This window comes from Acomys minous, assembly GCF_964271855.1.
Source record: "Acomys minous genome assembly, chromosome: 5".
Classification (NCBI taxonomy): domain Eukaryota; kingdom Metazoa; phylum Chordata; class Mammalia; order Rodentia; family Muridae; genus Acomys; species Acomys minous.
Window position 1 is genome coordinate 61,906,824 of NC_140494.1, and position 19,309 is coordinate 61,926,132.

At 43.2% G+C, this 19,309-nt stretch overlaps 1 protein-coding gene across 1 annotated transcript in view; it reads left to right on the forward strand.

Annotated features, from left to right (window-relative positions):
• The window catches only part of LOC311598370 (uncharacterized protein), a gene marked incomplete at its 5' end in the record, with an annotated part of 76,334 nt that overhangs the window by 50,170 nt on the left and 6,855 nt on the right, over positions 1 to 19,309 (forward strand). The window lies entirely within an intron of this gene.

The following is a 19,309-nucleotide window of genomic DNA, read 5'->3' on the forward strand; positions in this document are numbered from 1 at the left end:
ACCAAAAAACAAAAACAAAAAACCAAACATCAAAACCAAACCAAACAAACAAACAGGTCAGGCAGCATACATCCTTGAAGGACTGAGGCCAGTTTCAGAGGGTCAGGGGCCAGGTTCAGATAGACCTGCTGGCATCTCACGAAGTCTCTCCTGACCTTGAATCTGACGGATGCAAGGTCCTTGCCTGGATCCATGTACTCTCTCTGGGGTTGGATGTGAACCGTGTGTGGTGATTTGCAGACAGGACATCCACGAGGCTTTGATGGGTCTTTCCGGAGAGCTTCTCGTCCCTCCCTCAGTGGCAGTTGAACTGTGCTGTAGATGGTTCTGCACCTGACTCATTCTTTGCATTTCCATGGGTCATCTCCCTCCATTCTTGGGCTTGAAATGATGCTTTCAGATTGATAACTCCCAAATCCACATCTCCAGCCCTAACTGCATACAGGAAAGTGCATCAGATGCCCGACTGAATGGATCTTGCTCTCTCTACTAGAGCATACCATCACCCTCTGTTCTGTTACTCCAGACAGAATCCAAACCTTGGGGTCCTCTGTGACTTTATCTCCTCCCCATTGCCTGTTTCTTGGTGCCCCATGTCATCTCTCACCTGGACAGGCCAGCACTTTCCTACTCAGTTACTTATACTCAGTGTTACAGCCTCCCAGTTGGTCTTCCAGGCTATTCTAGAATTTTCTTTCTCTGGTGACAAGTTGAGGATCTTACTTAATGCCTCAATGTCTTCTTAATGCCTGTGACCAGATACAATTTAAACCCATGCCTGGTACACACCCTTCTTTATTGTTTGCCTTCTGACCCCTCGGCCTGTGTTGTTTGCTGAAGATTTCAAGTACTGCCTCAGGATTCACTACCAATGGCCATCTCCCAAACAGACAAGCTGCTTTTCGGCCACACCCTTTGATCTCTGCATTCACTGTTTGCCCCACCTCTTCCTCTATCCCGGACAACAGAATCTGATGTCTTTTTCTCAGTGTGTTCAATGATTAATGAGCACAAGTGAGTACTGCCTGTTTCGTCTGCGGCCGCAGAGGAACAACTATAAGGGCCCAGGGCCAACCCTGTGCACTGAGACGCTGTGGAGCTTTGCTGCAGCTTCTTCAGAGGCTGATCATTCCCTGTCTCTTTCCAGATATCAAAGGGTGGTCTAGTTGCTGGTTTGTTCTCAGCACCATGGATAGGAGACAGGGGTAGGCAGCGGCAGCCTCTCTGGTGTGTACACCCAACACATTCCTCTACAGACAGCCACTTGCTTGAAAGATGTCGGACTGTATTTCCAGTTTTCCAGAGGCAGCTTCTTCTTTTTGTTTGCTTATTTTTGTGTTTGTTTTTTGTTTTGTTTTTCTGAGGCAGGGTTTTTCTATGTAGTCCTGGCTGTCATGAACTCATTTGTTAGACCAGGCTGGCCTCAAACTCACAATGATCCACCTACCTCTGTCTCCTGAGTGCTAGGATTAAAGCCGTGTGCCACCACTCCTTGGCTCCGAGGCAGCTTCTGTATGAGGAGTGACTGTCCCTGTTGCATGGACCGGACTCTTGCCTTCACTCCTCTATGGCTTTGTGATCTGTGCAAATACTTGGTCTATGTGTCTCATTTATAAAGTGGGGGGATATAACCCACTGGACAATGGATCCCTATCAGTTTTAGTGTTAGGGAAGAGCCAGGATGTGAGGACAGATAATGCAGATAGTGCCCAGCTGTCTGTGTATCGAGAGCATAAATAATTGCTATCGTTGGTTTTGTTTGTTTGTTTGTTTGTTTTGTTTTTAGAGACTGGGTCTCTCTGTGTTTGCCTTGGCTGTCCTGGACTTGCTTTCTAGACCAGGCTGGCCTCAAACTCACAGCAATCTGCCTGCCTCTGCCTCCGAGTGATAGGATTAAAGGCATGTGCCACTACTGCCTGGCATCTTTCTTTCTTTTTTAAACAGAGTTTCTCTCTGTAACTTTGCCTGTCCTAGACTCACTGTGTAGACCAGGCTGACCTCGAACTCACAGTGTCTATCATTGTCTTTAACTATTCCTATTTATTTATTTATTATTTTTGGTTTTTTCAAGACAGGGTTTCTCTGTGTAGCCTTGGCTGTCCTAGACTTGCTTTGTAGACCATGCTGGCCTTGAACTCACAGAGAACCATATGCCTCTGCCTCCCAAGTGCTGGGATTTTTATATTTTTAAACTAACTTTTAAAACTAGGACAGAAAGTGATAGTTTCATCTTGATATCCTCCTACTTTCTCCCCTGTCTTCACCAGCTGGTTCCCTTTCTTCCTTTAGTTAATCCCAACTTCTGCTTGCTTGCTTTCTTTGTTTCTTTGTTTCTTTCTTTCTTTGAGACAAGGTTTCTCTGTATAGCTCTGGCTGTCCTGGAACTCAATCTGTAGACCAGCCTAGTCTTGAACTCTCAGAGATTCACCTGCCTCTGCCCCTCAAGTGCTGGGATTAAAGGCATGTACCACCACACCCGGCCCAACTACTGCTTTCCTAATACAGATGTTCCATTAGAGTCTCTTCTTCCACCCTCACACCTTTCTAGTTTATTGAGTATTTATCCAAATTAGTTTAAGTCCAAATGCATCTCCCTCCCACCCTCTCTCTCTCTCAGACACACACACACACACACACATACATACACACACACACACACACACACACACACACACACACACACACACACTTTTAAACCTTGGTCCTACCTATAAGAGAAAACATCTTATTTATCTGAGTCTGGTTTATTTTGCTTACCATAATTATTTTCAGTTGCATTTATTTTCTTACAAATGTCATGATTTTATTTTTCTTTATGGTTGTACAATGTGTACCACGTTCTTTGTATCCACACATGTGTTGGTGGAAGGGTAGGCCAGTTCTATTCCCTGGATAGTGTGAATAATGTAGCAACAGACATGGGCGTGAAAATATTTTTGTGGTAGAACTTGGAGTCCTTTGGATACTGAAGAACCAGTCTGCCTCCATCTTAGGCTTAAAAGCCATCTTATAGAAAACCCAACTAGGTTTATTCCTGTTTATGATTAAACCTCTCTTTTTCAAGGATCGGGCTATGCCCCACCTGTAACCTTAACTACAAATGGTTCTATACCGCCTGTTCCAGGAATGTCAATCCTGTCTTTGTTTCAAAAGGTTGTTTATAATCATCTTGCTACCCTACCTTTGTTTCAAAAGGTTACATGACCACCTATGACTGCCCTGTTATGACTACCTGCTGCCATTGCCTTGTTTTGATCTGCTATGTTCTGCGCCTGTAACCACATTGATTTTGCCACCAGATCCCCAGTTAGGAAACCCCCATCCCTGAGCCACAGAGCCTTTGTTTTCCTCATATCCAATGCTGACCTCTCAAACTCTGCCTTAGGAGGAGGCAGCCCATGGACAGGGCTAAAAGAGCTTGCTTTAATCAATTGCTTACTTTAACTCATTTGGCCATAATGATTTGCCTCGACGGCACTCTTTAGGATTAACAGTATGTGTTCAGGAGCGGTATAGGTGGATTTTACGGTATTTCAGTTTTTAGCTTTCCTGGGGAAACTGCATTTTGGTTTCCATGGTGGCTGTAAAAAGTTATATTCCCATTAGCAGTGAACAGGAGTTCCTCTTTCCTCACATTCTGGTCAGCATTTGCCAATATTTGCTGGTGTTTTGGGTTTTGTTTTGTTGTGGTAGTGGTGGTGGTTGTTGTTGTTATTTGAGGATAGCCATTCTGACTGAGTGAGATGGAATCTCAATAAATGCTATCACTCACTCCTGTTGTCAGGATCCATCCTATAGGGAAACTACAAAGTGGGTATCATTTATACACTGTGCTGAGAAAGCAGGAGGCAGGACTAAGATGCTCAGTGCTGCCCAGCTTCACTTCCGGTATAGAGCCTGGCTCCAGATTCAGGCCCATCCCACTGCCACACACACTCCTTCCTATCAAGGTGTGCGTTCTTCCACTGGGCAAATGTGACTCAGAAGCGACCAGGTGTATCCCTATGACTTACTGGTTGGAACATGGTTCATATACCTTATGCCACAATTCATACGATAGTCAGCACCATGTGTTCCAAATTCTTCAAAAATGAAACAGTCGTGATTCTCTTTTCCACTGCAGCAAGCAATGAGTCTCTTTCCACCTTTGTCCTCTCCACACAGCAGAGTCCTACTTCCCAAACTGTTAGCCAAGACTTCAGGGATGAGCTGTGGAAAGGTGTTCTTAGAACTAATATATAGGCACTTTGCCACGATCTGTATGCGTTGGGAGGCCTGCCTTTGATTATTTAACATGTATCATGTTAATCGTTTTGAACAGAGCCCACTGCTGTCCTGTGCCTCATGCCATCATCCAGAATCATCTCTGCAGGACCTACAGGGTCACACGGGGTCTGTGATAGCGTTTCTTGGCCTCCCTCTATCAGGACTGCCTCTTTAAACAAGGACCTGAGTATTTTTCTTGAATTCCCACTTCCACCCACGCCTTATTACTTTCTTTCCACTATCAGCTACCCGACTCCCCCACACCCTTACAGCCCATCCTTTTGCCTGGCCCTGGGCACATCCCTATATAGTCTTACTTCTAGCAGGATGGAAACCTTTATTTGAAGGGAGTGGGACAGTGGGTTAGTACACACAGTTGACTCATTTTGACTGTTGAGTGCTCTGGCAGGAGGCCCTACAGGTGACCTACTTCCTCCTGAGCCTTTGACAGACAAAGGAAACAATGCCCAGAAAAGACCAGCAGCCTTCCCTAAACTTCATTGACTGCCAGCGCTTGAGACAGCATTGTCTGAAGATAAGTAAGGTCGAGCATACAAGGTTTTATGCATGTGTAGGGATGTCAGTGAGCTTGGAATCCAAGATGATAATAAGGCCATGTAGGGTGGTTTTCAGCCCACCTCTCAAGATGTAAGATATGGCTGTGTCTTGAGAGACTGCTACTTTCAGAGATAATCTATGTCCTTGTAAACTTTTAAAAATACATAAAGACATCATATTGTCTTAATACTGTCAGCTTTGCTCCCCACCTCCCCAGTGCACTGAGGAGGAAAGGAAGGCAGGGAGAAAGAAGCCAAGAGGGAGCCACTTACCACAAAGCCTTCTGGGTGCCTGTGGGGACTCCTGGCAGTGTCATTCAGTTGTGTTTCTATTCAGTGTTAATACAGAGATATCATTGTCAAGAATGCATTCTTTAAATTTCCTGCTTATCACTAAGCTGAAGAAAATATAGACTGTTTTTTTCCCCTCTTTCTATTTGCTTTCCCAACCTTCAGCTTCCATGACCTTAAAAAAAGTACATGAAAGCTGAGCTGGTCTAAAAGCAGCCTGTTCGCAACGTGATAGGAGACCTGGAAGGCCACCAGCTAGACAGAGGTGTAGGGTTCTCTAAACACCTTTCAACAATTTTTCCAAGTGGCAACTGGTTCATTTCCATCGAAACACCTGAAGATGCTGGGGGAGTGGTACATTTCCAAAGCTGGTGAAGAGTGGTGGTAGTTACATACTTCATCAGTAGAAACGGGGAGCTTAAAGAGTTTTTCTTGATGTTAACAACTTAAAAGTCCTTTGCATTTCGATGCATGCACCAGTAAAGTTGAGATTGGACCATGTACCGTACACAGGGGTCATAGTTCTTCTTAAAATAGATGTTTGGTGGACCAGATACAGTTTCTGTTTTAACATTTATCATCCTGTTTAAAAGGAATGGTTATGAAGTATGTATATACATATCTGGAAAGTATGTCAGTGTTGTCTTCAGAGACTACTCTACATGTGCTTAGACAATCTTTGTTGTCTATTGTTTTACCAGAAACCTTAACTGCTCTTGCTTTGGTAGACGCAGCCAGTTTCTGTCTGCAGGAAAACACTACATGAAAGCACACATGACATGCTGGCCTCTTCCAAGCCTATATGGAAGACTTATGTAACTTAGATTGTGGAGTAGCGACTAACCCTGGAGGCTTTGGAAACTGTTCCTTCTCATCCCTTCTACAGTCCTTCTCTGTTTCTATTGAGGAAAGAGAGACCACTAGGTAGATATGACTGGGTTCATGAGAGTGCAAGGAAATGTAGCCTAACTTTGAAAATCCTGTATTCACACCTGTGACTAATGAACCACTAAGTGTATTGCTAAATAGATCTTCTCTTTGAGAAGAGCTGAGATGGCTTGTATTTCCTCCCGTAAATTTAAAGATTTACTTTATTTTAAAGTAAATATGTGTGCAGGTGCCCAGTGAGAGGTGTTGGATCCTCTGAAAGTGGAATTACAGGTTGTGAGGCTCCCAACATGGTGCAAAGAGTCAATCTCAGAACCTCTGCAAGAACAGCACCTGCTGTTAACTGCTGAGCCATCTTTCCATCCTCACTCCATTGATTTAATGCCCTGCTTCTCATCTGCAATAGCATTTCCCAGTGGCTATCCTCAATAGTCCAGTCCTAGATGGCTGGACTCTTCTCCAATTTACCAGTCCCTCTCACTCTGGCTCCCAAGGTTGTCAGCAAGCATCAGGCAAAGTGTGGTCCACAGCTTCCTTCTTTATGGCACTTCTGATGCTGCTGTTTTCCTCCTTGTCCCCCACCCTCCTGTCATCCTGCTATGGCCTCTCCATCCGTACCAACTAAGGCTATGCCTGCCACACTTTCCTGGGTCACAGCTGCAGATACCGCCTTTAGGGTTGATGGGCTCAAACCACCATGTCCTCCTCAGCACAGCCTTCCTTGCCCTGATTTCTCTTAGGCATGGCCTCACTATCTACCCCCAAATTCTGTTACCTCTAAAACAGCAATAGTTCTCACTAAGGGTAATTCTTGACCTTCAGCTCTGGAGACAATGGAAACATCTAGACACAGTTCTTGGTTGTCACGACTTGAAGAAGGAAGGTTTCTAGCATCTGGCAGGCAGAAAACAAGGGATGTGCTAGCCAGGGGGCTCAAGACAGCTGCCACAATGACCCAGTGCCCAGCCGAAGGAGATAGTGGAAGCCTTTATTCTCTTCCTACACCTCTGGCAGAGGGACAAGTAGAAGAGAACAAAACACAGTCTGTCCCCAGGCACACACCTAGAACCCTTTGTTCACATCCCCACTTCTGAGCCAGTGTTGGAAGGAAAACCAGTCCTCCCACTCACGCTGCTGATGGTCCTGCTCTCACTGGCAAGCTCTGAAACGGGCATGTTCCACTTGGGCACAAAAACCACTCACGTGGGAGGTTCTGAGCCCTGGCTACAATCAGATCCATGACATTTACCATTTTAAAAAATACTCAAAACATCAGAAATAAGTATGGCAATTTAAAAAACTACCAAAGTATAGCATTACTGTATGGCCCATCTCTACCACTCCTGGGTATACAGCCAAAGCCTCTATGCTAACATACCACAGCGGTCCTTGTACATTCATGTTTCCTGTTGCTGTTTTCACAATAGTCAGGAAATGCTGTCATCCTAGGTACTCATCAACAGATGAAATGATAAAGAAAATGTGGTTTATATTTACAGGGAATTTTATTCAGCTGTAAAGAGGAATGAAATTATGCCATTTGCAAGGAACTAGATAGAAATTGCAATCTTGATGCTAAGTGAAATAAATCAGATTTATAAGGACAGATACCCAATTTTTCTCTTATATGAGAACTCTAGGTTTGAACACACACACTCACACACACTCACACACACACTCACACACACACTCACACACACTCACACACACACTCATGCTCACACACATACACACACACACTCACACACACACTCATACTCACACACATACACACACACATTCACACACACACATACACACACACACTCACACACACACACTCACACACACACACACTCTCACACACACACTCACACTCACACACATACACACACACACACACACACACACACACACACACACACACACACACACGACCTGACAGTAGAATGGAGCCCTCTAGGGAAAAAAGAGTGACTTATACAAAGAGGAAGGTTGGGACAAGAAATTTAATGAGGGATAAACATGATCAAAGTCTATGATATACACATTTGAAGATGTCATAAGGAACCCCACAGTTTTATAAGTTCACTTTTAAAAGAGAGAGGGAAAGCAAATCTCTATAAAACTTTTTAAAAAATACATATATCTAGAATTCAAATCAAATTGGCCTTGGGTGAGGCTCTAGTACTCTATGGCTTAATCCCCAGAGAACACTGTGCTATGGCCAGAGCTAATGACCCTTAGCCTAGCCGTCTGCTCAGCCAGGTGGGGGAGAAGGGACCTCCCCAAAGAGCTGACGTCAGTCTTCTCGGCCTTTGTGCTGTGTGCATGTCTTGTAGGATGGCCAGCCTTCCAGCAGACACTCACCTCACTTTGTAGTTGACTGGGTCATCTAGGAAGACAGAGGACTTGATGCGTGGGTCAGAATTTTCTTATCTTGAACTGAAATTAAGTTTAGAAAAACAATATTCACCAGAATCAGGAAGAGAGCAAGTAAACAACAAAGGTATAATCAAGCAATCTATGCTGGCTACTTAGTTTAGAAAAACATTTCCTTTTTCTCCTTTAGAAAGATAAAATGGCCAGGCATGCTGGCACACACCTTTAATCCCAGGACTCGGGAGGTAGAGGCAGGCAGATCCTTGTGAGTTCGAGGCCAGTCTGGTCTACAAAGTGAGTCTAGAACAGCCAAGGTTACACAGAGAAACCCTGTCTTGAAAAACTAAAAACAAAAAATAAAAATAAATTTCAAAAATTAAAAAAAAGGAAGATAAAATCATGGCGGTTTGAAGCCTTGAGGTGAATTACAGTTTGAGAAAAATAATGGGGTAATATAATAAATCATAAACACCATTTCTACGAAATATGGCCACTCTAATTCTGCCTCTGTTGCCCAAGAATCTCTTCACCTTCTTTAAGTGCTTCTCGACCATTTGAGATTTCTCTGCTAAGAATTCTCTGTTTAGCTATGTACACCATTTTTTAATTGGGTTATTTGGTTTGTAGGTGTTCAATTTCTTGAGTTCTTTACGTATTTTGGATTTTAGTCCTTTGTCACATTTAGGATTGGTGAAGATCTTCTCTCAGTCTGTAGGCTGCCATTTTGTCCCATTGATAGTGTCCTTTGCCTTACAGAAGCTTTTCAGTTTTATGAGGTCCCATTTATTAATTGTTGATCTTAGTGCCTGAGCTGCTGATGTTCTGTTCAGGAAGTTGTTTCCCGTGTCAATGAGCTCAAGGCTCATCCCTCACTTTCTCTCCTAATAGATTTAGTGTGTCTGGGTGTATGGTGAGGCCTCTGTACCTTAAATACCTTCCACACAAACACATACTTGCCCCCTGTAATGAAATAAACATGGGACTAAATTTAAGGAGCCTGGATTCTAGTCTGGGCATTACACTTCTTTATAAAGTTTTTTGTTTGATTTTGTTTTTGGGTTTTTTGTTTTGTTTTTTTGTTTTGTTTTGTTTTGTTTAGACAGGGTTTCTCTGTGTATCCTTGGCTGTCCTGGACTCACTTTGTAGACCAGGCTGGCCTCAAACTCACAGCGACTCACCAGTCTCTGCCTTCCCAGTGCTGGGATTAAAGGCATGCTCCACCACGCCTGGCCTTTATAAAGTTTTTAATATCACTGATTTGTAGCATCTTAATTCCTCTAGGCTGCTTCTCCGTCGGTAGACTGAAGATGCCACTGGGGAGTATGTACATTCTTCCCTATTCAGGAATTAACAAGGAGGTAGTTCGGCAACTTGATGGCGGTTCCTAAGATGAGCTGCCTGGTTTTGTCCTGCCTGCTGTGTGGGAGTGTGGTATAAAACTCTCCACTTACAGTTACTGAGCTCTCTGCAGAGGAAGATAATGGTATGGTGTCATCCAAGAAAGTAAAGATACTATTGAAAAGATTATCACTTAGTTCGGGATACACACACTTACATCAGATAATTCACAAGTGCCAGCTAGCATGTAATTCCTTCTGTCAGTAAGCATTTTTTGTCCACCTGTCAAATGGAGTGAGCCCTGACCCAGTGGTATCCTGAGTGATGCTCTTGGTACACCTAGGGAGAAGACGGACTTATCTTTCTGTGTATAAACACAGTAAACTGTTATAGTCACACTTCAGTAAGTGCCATTGTTTTTTATTTGTTTGTTTGTTTTGTTTTCCAGACAGGGTTTCTCTGTGTAGCCCCGGCTCTCCTGGACTCACTTCGTAGACCAGGCTGGCCTCGAACTCACAGCGATCCAACTGCCTCTGCCTCCCAAGTGCTGGGATTACAGACGTGCTCCACCGCACTCTGCTTAGTGATGTGTTTTCACACCACACTTCTCGACCCTGAATTTTCTGAGCCCAGGCCTCACAAAAGCTTGCTTTGGCCTTTGTGGGGGAAAACTAAGGGTTACAACATGGAAATAAAATGTGACAATACCTTGACCTTCTGGGTTGTGAGTGTTGAGACTGAAGCCAGTCCTCTGCAGGAGAAACCAAGTGCTCTTAACTTGGGGAGCCCTCTAACCAGCCCTGTAAGTTACTTCTTAACCAATTCACATAGCAAAAATCTTCATGACAAACAGTATGCGTGAAGTGGCTTAAAGCAAAGGAAATAGAGTTCAGCCTCAGGCAAATCCTTTCAGATCACCCTCCAGGCCACAGAGGCAACCAAAGGATTATCCAGTGGGGTGAAAAGTGGTTGAAAGGCAGGGAGAAAGATTCATGACAAAAGCCAGCGGACCCCAGGAAAAATGGGAGTGTGAGCCTCTTCAAACAATGTCAAGAATTTCACAGCAATGGCGTGTGGTCACAGGAGGTTCCCTCGAAGCATGGAGCCCTGTGTCTGCAGGTCTACCCTACACAAAGTCAGCTCAGGGAGAGGAGGAGGCAGATGGGGAGACAGCTGCTGTTCATCTGTTCATCTCTCGTAAGGCTCTGTGCTAGCCACATTCACATCAATCTCTGTGAGTGAACCAGTGTTAATATTTTAAAGATGAGAAAAAAAACTCAAAAAGATTAGGCTATTTTTATAAAGATGTACAATAGTACATTTGTGTGTGTACTGAAATGGAGGAGCAAAGGGAGGGGAAGAGGGAAGGGACAAAAAGTCAGAACCAGGAACACCGGCTTCTAGACTAAACTCCCTTAGTAAAGCCAAAATGTCAAAAAGGTCTCATTTCTTTACCAGTGAACCACACCTGAGGCCATGAATATGAGCTGGAAAATACCTTTGTCCTTTGTCACTTCCTTGAGCCATCTTAGCTCTGGGCTTCTGAAGCAGGCTCACTTGGAAACTTGTCGACTCTGCTCTTGTGTCTAGCTATTGTGGTTGGCACAAGGCTCAATGGCTACTTCTCTATTTGCAGTTTAATTATACCAAAAGTGAAATGTCAAGTTCATGCCGGGTGAAATAAAAGTACTCTTTATAAACATGCAAACAAATACAAATGTTTGCTGCCATCAATGTGTTCAAAAGACCAAACAAGAGACAAGAAATAACTCAGTTCCAACCGTCAAGCTCTTCTACATGGCCTGCTCAACAGAAGGAAACAATGAAGGTCAAAACCAAACTCAAGCAAATATGACTGTGACAAATTTCACAGAAAACACCAAGTGAAGGGCTATTTTCTACTTACCTGGCCAAACTGATCATTGTGGACTGCAACATTAAAAACTGAGCCAAAAAAAGAAAAAAATTAAAATTCTAATTCTGGATTGGAATTTTATGGGATTTTGCCAGGTATCTTTAGCATCACTTGAACATTCTCATACTTTCTCTCTTGCCTATAGGCTTATTTGCATCTGTAAAGCACAATTAAGAAGTATTGCTGAAGCTGGGCGGTGGTGGCACACACCTTTAATCCCAGCACTCAGGAGGCAGAGGCAGGCAGATCGCTGTGAGTTCGAGGTCAGCCTGGTCTACAAAGGGAGTCTAGGACAGCCAGGACTACACAAGAAACCCTGTCTTGAAAAACCAGAAAAAAAAATAAGGTATTGCCAGGCGTGGTGGCGCATGCCTTCAATCCCAGCACTTAGGAAGCAGAGGCAGCTTGCTCTACAAAGAGAGCTAGGGCTATTCTGGGGGGAGGGAGGCGGTGGTGGTGGGACGGGATTGGAAGGAATTATCCGAGGGACCAAGAAACCCCAGATCCTCTCTTCAGTCCTATATGAAGCTGCTGTGCTGGTTGCACAGCTGTAAGCCCAGCACCTGGAAGGTAGCAGTAGAAGGATCAGGAGTTTGAGGTCAGTTTGGTGTATATAAGATTCTGCCTAAAATAAAACAATCTTTTGATTAAGAAGGTAACATTTAGGCATGACGCGGCAGTGCATACCTTTAATCCCAGCACTTGGGAGGCAGAGGCAGGTGGATCGCTGTGAGTTTGAGGCTAGCCTGGTCTACTAAATGAGTCTAGGATAGCCAAGGCTACACAGAAAAACCTTGTCTCAAAAAAACCAAAAATAAATAAATAAATAAATAAATTTGGTAACATTTTATTTTATTGAATAGTGACAAACCTACACTTATTTATGCATGGTCCCCAAATAGCTCCCAGAACCTGCATGCTGCCCTAGGAAAGAGGGTAGCAGCAAATCTGCAGACCCCGGCCTCTGAAGACCCCGGCAGAGCTGTGAGTAGTGGTGTGACTTCGAAAGTGCTTATGAGTCTGGCATTATTGATGGTCACCAAGGAGACAAGGTCTGAATCAAGACAAGGAATTGGAGCTGGGCCCACAGTGTGGCTGTGCCAGCCCAGTGGCCTGGAGCTGGTAGAACAGGTTTGGTGTCTACTTCAATCGTACATGAAACTGGAACTGGAAAGAGACCTTGTAGGATTTTGCTTCTGGTATATTTCCTGGGAAGAGAGGAAATGGAAACAGGTATCCCAGGTATCCTTTCTTCCACTCACCCCTCTCTCTCTCCCCCGCTCTAACCCCCGCCCCCATCCTGCGCAACACACACAAGTAAGTGAGTAGCTGGAAACAATTCGAACCACATTGCCCTGTGATAGGAGGCAGCCCCCTGTCAGTACAGAAACAGCATCCTAAAACCAGAATTGAAGCCGTGGTCTTCCTCTCTGAATAAACTACAGCTAAGATCTCATTCCGTGTCCCGGAGATAGGGAAAAGCCAGCAAACGTCAGACCACAATAAGCAACGCCCATTGTTATCCCAGTAACTCTGAACGTGTTAGGATCCACAGTGCAGCTGTCTTAGGATCCACAGTGCAGCTGTGCTTGCTGACTTCCTGCAGGAAAAGGTAGCAACAGACATTCATATTCCTCATTGTTGCTACACAAGATGGGGCAGAAATACCCTTTCTAAGTCTGTTTCTGTCCCCTGTCACTACCAATGACAGCGACACACATAACAGAGGAATAGCACCTAGTGCACCTGCCACCTCTGTTTCAATGGGGATCACATGGAGCTTAAAGCCAGTGTCTGGTTCAAATCTCACCTCTATTAGTTTGTCATTATGTCATTTCTCAGTCTGATGTCTCTCATCTATAAAGGGAATCTTACTGTCCTCTGCAGACACACTGCTGGCTTCCCCTCCAGCTGCAGGGCTGCCTGTCTTCCTTCTAACAGTACTGTGATTTTGTCCAGTTCGGGGCCATTTCCAGTTGGAGACACTCTTTCCCCAGACTAGCAAGTCATGTGACCTAGTTCTGGCAAATGAACTATAAGCAGGTATCATGGGGTTGGGTTGTCCCAAGAGAGACGGAGTCAACTGGCCTGTGCTTTGCTTTTTGCCTTCCCTCCTGCCTGGGAGCAGGCAGAGTGCCCAGCACTAGAGCAGGCTCACCTGAGAGCTAATGAGGCCAGCTCTGTGGACCACTGGATATAGTGAACTGCCTATTACTGCCACATCCATTGTTACATAAGAAAACAAACCCTATTAAACCAAATCCCACACACGCAACCAAGAGCAAACTGCCTGATGAGCTCAACACAAAGAGCTTAGGAGATATAAAATACTTAGTACACAGTGTAATTGTTACTTATACTGACTTAACAAATAGGAAAGAACCATTTTTGTGAGCTTTCTGCTACTGTGACAAAATATCTGAGACAAAATCAGCTTTAAGGCAGAAAGTCTTATATGGGTTCATAATTTCAGGTACTTCAGACTGTAGTCACGTGACCTGGTAGCTCTGGGCCTTTGATAGGTCATACATCATGGTGGAAAGTTGGTGTGGGGAAGACTATTTATCTTTTGAGTCTAGGAAGTAAGAGAGAGGGAGAGCAAGGCACTTAGAACAAGATACACCTTTCAAAAAACATGGTCCCGTGGATATACATTTTCAATCAGGCTCCACCTTTCAATCAGGCTTCACCTCCTTCAATGAGGCTCCACCTCCTTCAACTAGGCTCCACTTCCTCCAATCAGGCTCCACCTCCTTCAATTAGGCTCCACCTCCTTCAATCAGGCTCCACCTCCTTCAATCAGGCTCCACCTCCTTCAATCAGGCTCCACCTCCTTCAATCAGGCTCCACCTCCTTTCAGTTAGGCTCCACTTCCACTGAACTCATAGATCAATGCTATGAATCCCTTGATTCAGTGGTTATTCATGATCCAGCCACACTTGAATATGGTTATGCTAGAGGCGCAACACATGAGCTATTGTGGGAACATCTCAAATTCAAATTATAGTATAGAATGAAATAAAATAATATTCCCAACCTTAGAGGCACAATTGCCTGCTGGGGTGGGACGTCTCCTTGGACGACCACTGTGAACTAGCTGACCTGGCCTTAAGGCTGCCGTCCTCTTGCTGTATTTCCCCTCCATGGCCTCAGGAAGACCTTCTGTGTTCTACTTTGCTAGTGGCTGAAAACATCCCGCCCTTTATATTGCCTCCTGGATGCTCTTGGGGGAGCCTACTTTAACATCATTCTAAGACCCAATAATTCTGAATCACATTAGTACTCTAGTCCGGTTCGTGTTTACTGTCTTTCATAGTGGGTACCAATGAAACTCTTAAATGAACCAGATGTAGCACTTGACAATGGTTCACGGTTCCAAAGCCTATCTAGAAATTAAATTTATTTCTAAAGTTCTCTGTAATAATGTTTACATGCAAGTTCCAGACTAGCACAGTTCCTAGGAACAGGTAGATTGTTCAGACGCTCACAGTATTAAAATGCAAGATGGTAGCTTATATATGACTTGCACACATACATATCTACACATATATACTATTCTGGTTTGCATTGCTGTGATAAGCACCATGAGCAAAAGCAATTTGGGGAGGAAAGGGTTTTTTGGGTTACAGGTTCTGAGTCCATCAACAAGGGAACTCAGGGCAGGAACTCAAGGCAGGAAGCAGGAGGCAGGAACTGAAGTACGTGTCGTGGTGTAGCGCAGCTTACTGACTTATTCTACGGTTTTCTCAGGCTTGCTTTCTGTAACCCATCAGCTCACAGTACATAAAACAAGGCTTGAAGTAAGACTGGGGACCAATAAGAAGATGAGAAAAGGAAGAGATTACAAATGCAATCAACCTAATGAGAACACAAACACCATACTCTCAAGTTCGTGTACTCATTAGGTTGATTGCTTGGAAGGTTTCCTGTGTGTAAGTGTATGTAATGTGCTGGTTACTGTAAACACATGGCAGAACTCAGGATGGCACTGCCCATAGTGGGATGGGCCCTCCCACATCAGTCATCAATCAAGAAAATATTCCATGGTCCTGCCTATAATCCAATCTTATAGAGGCAATTTCTAAACTGACGTTCCCTCTCCCCAGATGACTCTAGCCCCTAGTTTGGAGGCAAGATTTAAAAAAAAAAAAGCATATTATCTGCAAATAAGGATAATTTGACTTCCTCCTTTTCCATTTGGATCCCCTTGATCTCCTTTTGTTGTCTTATTGCTCTGGCTAGAACTTCAAGAGCTATATTGGAGAGACATGGAGAAAGTGGGCAGCCTTGCCTGGTCCCCAATTTTAGAGGAATTTCCTTGAGTATCTCTCCATTTAATTTGATGTTATCAATTGGCTTGCTGTATATAGCCTTTATTATGTTTAGGTATGTGCCTTGCATCCCCGATCTCTCCAAAACTTTAAATATGAATGGGTGTTGGATTTTTGTCAAATGCTTTGAAAGAGCAATTCTCAACTTATGGAAAAACAAAAAACTCAGAATAGTTAAAACAATCCTATACAATAAAAGATCCTCTGGAAGAATCTCCATACCTGATCTCAAGATGTACTATAGCACAACAGTAATTAAAACAGCATGGAACTGGCACAGCAATAGGCTGGTTGATCAAAGGAATCGAATCAAAGACCCAGAAATGAATCCACACTCATATGGCTACTTGATTTTTGACAAAGAAGCCAAATATATTAAATGGAAAAAGGATAGCATCTTCAACAAATGGTGCTGGTCTAATTGGATTTATGCACGTAGAAAAATGCAATTAGACACATATTTATCACCATGCACAAGACTCAAGTCCAATTGGATTAAAGACCTCAACATAAAACCAGAAACACTAAAATGGTTAGAAGAAAATTGGGGAAGAGCCTGGAACACATTGGCACAGGAGACAACTTCCTAAACAGAACACTAACAGCCCAGGTCTTAACTTCAACAATTAATAAATGGGACCTCATGTGGCTGAGAAGCTTCTGTAAGGCAGGAGACACTGTCAATAGAACAAAGCGATAGCCTACAGATCTTCACGAACCCTACATCTGGCAAAGGGCTAATATCCAAAATATATAAAGAACTCAAGAAATTAAACACCACCAAACCAAATAATCCAATTGAGAAATGGGGCTCAGGCAGGGTGGTGGAGGCACAGGCCTTTAATCTCAGCACTTGGGAGGTAGAGGCAGGCAGATTGCTGTGAGTTCAAGGCCAATCTTGTCTACAAAGTGAGTCCAGGACGGTCAAGGCTACACAGAGAAACCCTGTCTTGAAAAACCAGGAAAAAAAAAAAAAGAAATGAAAAAGAAACAGGGCTCAGAACTAAACAGAGAATTCTCAACAGAAAATATCAAATGGCTGAAAAACACTTAAAGAAATGCTTAACATCTTTAGTCATCAGAGAAATGCAAATCAAAACGAAATTTCTTCTTACACCCATCAGAATGGCTAAGATCAAAAACTCAAATGGCACCACATGCTGGCGAGGATGTGGAGAAAGGGGAACACTCCTTCATTGCTGGTGGAATGCAAACTAATATAGCCACTTTGGAAATCTATCTGGTGCTATCTCAGAAAACTGGGAATAGGGCTTCCTCATGACCCAGCTATTCCACTCCTTGGAATATACCCAGAAAATGCTCCAGCACACAACAAGGACATATGCTCAACCATGTTCATAGCAGCCTTATTCATAATAGTCAGAACCTGGAAACAGCGTAAATGTCCCTCAGTCAAAGAATGGATAAAGAAACTGTGGTACATTTACACTATGGAATACTACTCAGCTATTAAAAACAAGGAAATCCTGAAATTTGTGTACAAATGAATGGGACTAGAAATGATCATACTGAGTGAGTTAACCCAGAAGCAGAAAGACTCACATAGTGCACACTCACTTATAATTGGGCACTAGCCTAAAAGGCATGTCCCATGAAAGTCTTCACTTACCAGGAGATTGGGACAGATGTGAAGACATCCTACTGGGACTCTAGATGAGAGAAGTATGGAGAATCGGGAAATAGAAGGATCCAGAAGGTCCTAGAAACCCACAAGAAGAACATCATGGTGGGTGGATCTGGGCCCAGGGGTGTTTGCTCAAACTACTGCACCAACCAAGGACAATATATGCAGTAAACATTGAGTGCCTACTTAGATCTAGCCAATGGACAGGACATGGGTAGAGTGTGGGGACTGACTTGGACATGAATTCTGGTGTCCCATATTTGACCACTTCCCTGTGGTGGGGAGGCCTGATGGCACTCAGAGAAAGAATAAGCAGGCTACCAAGATGAGACTTGATAGCCTATGACCATATAGTTGGGGAGGAGGTCCCCCTCAGTCATAGACCTAGGGGAGGGGAATAGGGTAAAAGCGGGAGGGAGGGAGGAACAGGAGGATACAAGTGATGGAATAACAATTGAATTGTAATCTCAATAAATTATGTATATATATATATATATATATATGTGCTAAAATGCCACTTTACAGTACGAGGAGCACTGTATGAGAGTTTAGGTACTTTTTATTTATTTTGGGCTTTCTTAGTTGTTCTAGTTGGCTGTTTATTATCTATACACCAACGCCATATGTTGTGTCACTATAGATTTATTATAAATACTAGAATTAGTTGCTAGATCCCCAACTTTTTTCAATGTTCTTTTGGTTTTTGAATGTCATTTGCTCTTACCACTTTCTCAAGGTGGACGGTATATTTGATTAGAATTTTTTTTTCCGGGGAATCTGCCTCTAAACACTGAGCTGCCACATCCTGCACATTTGATAAGCTCTTTTAATATTTTTGTTCATTATATGGTCTTCTTCTCTTCTCCTTTTGTTTTTTTTGAGTTGGGGTCTGACTCTGTATTCCAGGCTAGTCTGGATCTCAATCTGTAGCCCAGGTTTCTCTCCTGTCTCCGCCTCCGAAGTGCTGGGATTAAAGGAGTAAGTAACCATGCTCAGCTTCAACATATAGTATGTCTTAACACTTTTTATTTTCTTTTTGACTCATACATGTTTCATTATTTCATACATTATACAAGTTCTTTATATGTGTTACATAATTTTCAATTTTGGGAGAATTTTACAATAGCATTCTGTCACCGACTTGTGTTTTTAATATAATTCCATTATGATCATAAAATATGCAGTTTATGGAGACTGGTTTTGTGGACAATCATTTTATAGTCTAACGTGGGTAAAAGTTCTATTTGCACTCGAAAAACACAATCTGGCAGTAAACAAAGTGTTCTATAAATGCCATTGAGGTCAAACTGCTTGGTGCATTCTTTAAATCTTCTTGGGGTCTTTTCACTACTTGGCCTATCACTTAGGGTGAGTTAGGAATACTAAAGTCTCTGGTTCATTGTGAATTTATCTGATTTTCCTTGGGTTTTATAAATTTTTGCTTTATGTATTTTCCAACTTTCTTAATAAGTGCATAAGAGTTAGGATTGTTATGTCTTCCTCATGAATTGTCCCATTTAGCATCCAGCAACCTTTTGCCTTAGATCACGTTTTTACTCTAAATCTACCTTCTCTGATATTAATATGTTCACCCTAAAGTTCTTGTAAATAGTACAACCTTTCAATGCTTTTTGCACCTAATATCTTGTAAGAAAAATGTAGTTGAATCTGACCTTTCTAAAACATCTGAGAGTTTCTGCCTGTGCTCCCTACATTC